We start from the raw sequence: 6000 nt of genomic DNA on the forward strand, positions 1-6000 counted from the left end.
TTCTTAAGTTCAACAGAGCACCAATGTGAGCACCTGGATTTCAGATTTTTGTCAATTAATCAATTAATTTTTTGTTAAAACACAATCATCCTTTGTAAACCATTGCAGTGTCGGCATCCGTGGATGACTTCACTTTTGTCCAATGGACAAACCAATGGGTGATGTCACGGTGTAGTGGGAATATTGGGTCGCCTATAAAAAGTCAAGGATGGATATCTGAAAATGTAGAACAATAACTCAAATAAAAATATTTAATGATAAATTAATAAGAAATAGCTCCAACAATGTTATCAGTGTAGTGTTGCTTCAGTGACGCACAATTATGTCCTCTTATTTTTTGTATGTTTTTACAACAATGTTTATTCAAAAACATGTTTATATTTAGCTAATAGTGTTGTGTTAAACCTTCTGCACCGAAGAGGATTTTATTTCTCTGATTTAAACAACAGACATTGGCAAAGAGTAGGACACAATTCATTACGGTGAACTGTCATTTTTAACTAAATGTAAATGGAGTTCCTTAGCCGGTCAGGAATTCAATTTTCCAGAGAAGGATTGTGGATATATGAATCTCACCACCTTTGCCTTTCTGTTTCTCCATTTTGACAAACAAGGCTAAATAGCATGTCGGACCGACCCTTTGTAAGCGAGTCCGGTCAAGGCTGCAGGAGCCTGTTAGAAGAAGGACGGGCCAGGGAGACAACTGAGGTTGTTTGCCATCAGGTGCGTGTGAAGATATCTCCAAACATTTGGACCCTGGAGATAACAACATGCCAGCGAGGGGGAGGCAGAGAGACAGACAGAGATGAGTGTATTTCCCCAAGACCACCTAAGCTGCCTAATCAAGATATGACTCCACTGCATGTGTGTAAGAGAGAGACAGACAGAGAGGGAGAGAGAGAGAGAGAGTGTGTGTGTGTGTGTGTGTGTGTGTGGGGGGGGGGGGGGGGGGGGGTGACTGTGTGTCAGTATGTGCGAGATAAAAGTCAGTGAATCAGAGGTTTCCCTCATCCTGATCCCCTATAGCAGGTTAAGCAAGGTGCCTGTGTGTGTGTGTGTGTGTGTGTGTGTGTGTGTGTGTGTGTGTGTGTGTGTGTGTGTGTGCATGCGTGCGTGCGTGCGTGTGTGTGTGTGTGTGCGTGAATCAGGCCACAGGGAGGCAGCTCGGCCCCCATCACATCAGCTACACCATGGAGACCAGACCTGCACTGGAGTAATGAGCAGAGCGCTGTTTTTGTGTGTGTGTGTGTGTGTGTGTGTGTGTGTGTGTGTGTGTGTGTGTGTGTGTGTGTCTATGGGGGCGGGTGATAAACGTTAGCCCTGTGATGTTGCATTAATTGCGTGCCGAGTCTTTAGTTCCCTTTCGCAGTTAATGAAGACACGACACGTCGCTCATTCCTCTCTGACGCTCGGCTTTGAGTGCCACTTTGGCCTCTGCCGCATTTGAGCACTGTAATTTGGCTTTTAAATGAAATGAATGAGTTATCTGGGAGATCCTAAAGATTACGATTATCATTATTTTTCCCTTAGTGACAAATGCCATGCTGCGATTGGTTAATGACTTTCCTCTGAGTGGCAGTCGTCCTATGGGGTTGTCCGGAGCGAGGAAAATGGAGAGGGAGTGGAAGGCGCCAATCTGTGCAGCTAATGAGGTGCAATTATGTTGCTGGCTGTCTGTTGACGTGACCCAACCAAAACTCTCTCCACACACGCATGCATGCATTCACGCACGCACGCACACACACACACACACACACACACACACACACACACACACACACGTGTCCATGAGAGACATAATTTTATGTGGATGAATATGTGGATATTAGCTATAAATTGACTGCTAACTTTGGTCCAAATACAAACATAAATGTTTATGTATTTTTGTAGACTGGTTGTGAAACCCAATAATCGAGGAACAAGAAGGAAAACTGCATGTTGTTTTTTGAAGCCTCTCAAGTCCTTGAGCTCTCCCCACAAAGAAGAGTCGTCCGAGGTTCAATCTTATTTTATCTCGTTTTCTATCACCAATAATACTAATTAATAGAGCTCAACAGTGACCGCCCACTTTCTTTACGGCTCCGGTTCCGGAAGTGAATTTTTCCCATTAATTTACTCCATTTGGTAGTGTAAAATATGTTCCATTTCGTTGTATGCTTTTGAATCCATCACCTTACATGCTACAAATGCAGGTAAAATGATTACGTCAATTCTTGTACGATCACACATTAATGAAGACCAGAAATCTTTATGTCCATGCAGAAAGCAAAAGTGAAGATCTGTTTGAGCAGAATTCATGGCACTGACCATGCTGGATTTTTTTCCTGCTCCGTTTGTAGAAAGCCTTCCACTCTCCCCTTTGTCTATTTCTCTGAATGCTTCTCTCATTGTCTTCGACTTCTTTCAGATAATCTCATTTAGACTTCCCCTCTTGATTCTCAAGCCCCTTTCTCTCTCTCAGCGGAGCTCCCGGCCTCTCTCCCATGGCTCTGTCTTTCTCTCCCTTTCTCACTCACTTCCTCTAAATGCACACGGTATTGATGTTTTTCTCTCCACCGTGGTCCCTGTGATGCTTTTTCCTCCTTTTAGCTCTCCCCTTTGTCTCCTACCTTTTATTTTGTCAAAGGTTCTCTGTAGTGTTTTCTCCCCAGGTAGACTCTCTCTCATGCACACTGATATATAGATATACAGAGATTTTGAAGGCTAAGACCATTAAGGATTATGTTTTGTTCTCAAACTGCTGCTAAAAGTCAATATACAGTATTTCTGGAAAAAAAGACCATTTCAATGTTGAACAAATAAACAATAAAAAAGAGTCATCTCATGAAGGATGCAGTTTTGACACGAGGAAAACATGTTGCAACATGTTTTTGATTGATATAGACGAAAATACATGACATATGATAAGTCATGTATTGAAAGATTTTATATTCAACACAATCAATGTAAAAATCAAATAAATCAAATGGATTAAAGTTAGGGTCTTTGCTGACTTCATAAAATTCAACTGTCTTCTTGTAAAGTTAGTTGACAGGGGCAACATAAATGGAAAAGCAATGTAAACCCATTGTGTTTAGTTTGAATTTATTTGAGTGATATTGCTACTTCGTTAATCCTTTTTTACTGCACCGGAACAGATGCATCTTCACAAAGGGTTTGTCAAAATCAAACCAGCAGCATTGTACATGTTGTACATTAAGTGATGTAGCAAGTGCAGCCAAGCCAACACATTCAACATGCGTTGAAGACAATCTGTGTAATATTTGTTAAAATGCCACAATAATAATAATAATAATCATATTTTGTTTAATTGCTGAAGATTCCTCTATTCTCTACCAGTTTCGTAAAAAATATGTTTACTCTGAGCATCATGGTAGCCAAGAGCAACACACGCCACGTAAACCCCAGCGTCCCCAGAGTAAATAAGACCGGGGACCTTCTGAATATCATCTCCCACTATCCATCCCCCTACTTTATCTTTACTGTGCTCTATCAATTAAAAGTAAAATGCACAATCTTAGATTATAAAAAAAGAAGAAAAAAAAGTGCTCTACTTTTTAGATGGGTAAAATGTCTTAACGATATTTACTGTATGTCCTTATGGGCCACAGACACTCAACACCTAGAAAGATAAAATTGCTGTACAACAACATGGCCAAAATGGCTAGTTAATCTGTGACACAGTGCACCCTTCAGTTGAGAAATGATGTATTCCAAAATTGTAATCCATGGCAGTTATTCAGATTTAAGTTCCATCCTTCTGGCAATATTTAATTCATGTTTAATAAAGATAATTTCAGCTTGATATATTGGCTTACCTGTAATAAAAGAGAAACACAGTCACTCAAATGTGCACACGACCTTTGCGTCCTTTCTTTTGACTGTAAAACGCAGCAGTAATAGAGAGCCATGCTATATGTCAAGCTGCACTTTACATTTACAAGCAGATCTCCCAACAAGCCAATCTGAGGTGGTGAGGCCAGATGAGGCCGGGTGTATCAGGCCCATCTAGTCAGCAGTTGTTGGCCTCATAACACGGCCTGTATCTAAGGAGAAAGGATATTTAAGGAGCGATACAGAAAGAGGGATGAATGATGGGTGTGAGGGAGGACGGACGAACCAGGAGAGATGTAAGAAGAGAAGGCTGTAAAGAAGCGGAGAGGTTGGTTTCAGTGTGTTTAAGAGCTTGGCAGAGGAGCAGCTACCACTACTGTGACTCTGGTTTCTGGGGAATCGATGTGTGTGCGTGTGTGTGTGCGCGTGTGCGTGTGCGTGTGCGTGTGTGTGTGTGTGTGTGTGTGCCCGTGTGTGTGTGTGTGTGTGTGTGTGTGTGTGTCTGTGATAGGGGGAAAGGATCCAGGGTATTTTCATGGCATTTGATGGACAGCTTAACGCCTGGCTTGTAAAAACAGCAGAGCAAAATGTTCCACATGCCAAAGGATGGGGGATGTCACACACACACACACACACACACACACACACACACACACACACACACCGATATATATAAACGCACACACAATAAAAGTGAAGTGTGGAGTTTGCCTTATTTATTAGGGATCCCGTGGTGTGGGTGGACAGTCACTGGGTGGTAGGGCAAGTCGTAGAGTAGGGATGATGTTTTCCTAACATTTTCCCTGATTACATCCCACATCTCCCATCTGTAATCAGATTTTCAACATTTCCTGTAGGGGAGAGTGGGCCTGTTAAAAACCCTAATGCTTGTGACCACACGGCCCCAACTTGCACTCGCTTGAACTGTGTGCGCAAGAGCAATAATTCTGACTCTATTGCAATTTGTTCACAAGCGTTGACACAGCAAAAAGAGTGAAAGATAGAGACGGATGGTCTTGTTTGTACAACCGCAGACAACACACGCTCTTCATGAGGAAACTCCAGGGATGCTTTTCAGCTTTCATACCAATACAGTGAAGCGAAAGTGTGCGTCATAGCTCCTATCTCATCTCAACAATATCACTTTGGGAAAGTTATCAGCTACTCACCTATTCCCTTCTGCTTGTCTTGCATTTCAATTTCGACATTCCATGTGTGTCATCTCCTCGCGCCTCTCCACCAGCAATCCGGTTCAGTCCAACGAACCACATCAGAGAGGCAAACATTGCACAAACTTCCCGTTTGGCTGCGCCCTGGTCTCAGAGTCCTCATTCCTGTTCCAATCTCATGACAATCTTGAACAAGGGTTACAACATTTTGTGTTGTTGCATTTTGTTGGGCAATTGAGCAATGAAAACAGAGGCTTTGATGGGAACAGCCAGTTGGGTTACCTTTGGATGATTTTATAGATAAAGGACATTTTGGTTGTCCACATCATTGTCTTCTGCCAAACCCTTCCAGATAAGGACACAAGGATAATAGTTGTTGTGCAGGTTAATGCTGTTGTGTGGGCAGTTCTTCTGCCCAGCAAAGCCCCAACATGCCATACTGCTGATGACTCACAGGAAGTGGAGGGATCATCTCTAACATCATGGCCTCTATTTCTCTGACAAAACAACACCTTCCCTCCTTCCATCCATACCACACGTAGTCTTTCACAATGAGGAGCTGCCACTCACGCTGTATCAAGCTGCACTTGTTGCAACACCGACGAGGCTACAGGACGAGCGAGCTCAACTGGGATTAAAGTCTCTGTTGCATTTGTTGAAACTGAGTTCGGAGCAGTGCTTGGGAAATCTGGAGGACAGAGTTCAGGAACAAAGACTGCCTGTGCTGCAACACACTGGATGGGCCAGATGAAATTTAGCTTATGAACTGAAACACATGCATTATGCATAATGAGCGGAGGCCGAGGGGGGAAAGAGACAGAGAGGAGACATCTTGTCATCACTAAAGGGGAGCGATGGAAAGATGGACAAAGGAGATGTCCCGAGGGACTATGCACTCATTCCACATGGCTGCCTATCCATCACCATGGAAACAGTGTGTGCATATGAGTACTGTATGTGTGTACTGGTGACCAGCAGTGAGCTGGAGGGTATGTGG

At 43.0% G+C, this 6000-nt stretch overlaps 1 protein-coding gene across 2 annotated transcripts in view; it reads right to left on the minus strand.

Moving 5' to 3' along the window:
- fscn2b (fascin actin-bundling protein 2b, retinal) overlaps positions 1-5176 on the minus strand; it is a 30097-nt gene extending 24921 nt beyond the window's left edge. For both annotated transcript variants that reach the window (XM_047327875.1, XM_035613963.2), the window contains exon 1: positions 5004-5176. The gene's annotated coding sequence lies outside the window, so the exon portion shown is untranslated. The remainder of the gene's footprint in view (positions 1-5003) is intronic.
- Positions 5177-6000: the final 824 nt, after the last annotated feature.

The sequence above is a fragment of the Scophthalmus maximus genome, chromosome 16, assembly GCF_022379125.1.
Source record: "Scophthalmus maximus strain ysfricsl-2021 chromosome 16, ASM2237912v1, whole genome shotgun sequence".
Classification (NCBI taxonomy): domain Eukaryota; kingdom Metazoa; phylum Chordata; class Actinopteri; order Pleuronectiformes; family Scophthalmidae; genus Scophthalmus; species Scophthalmus maximus.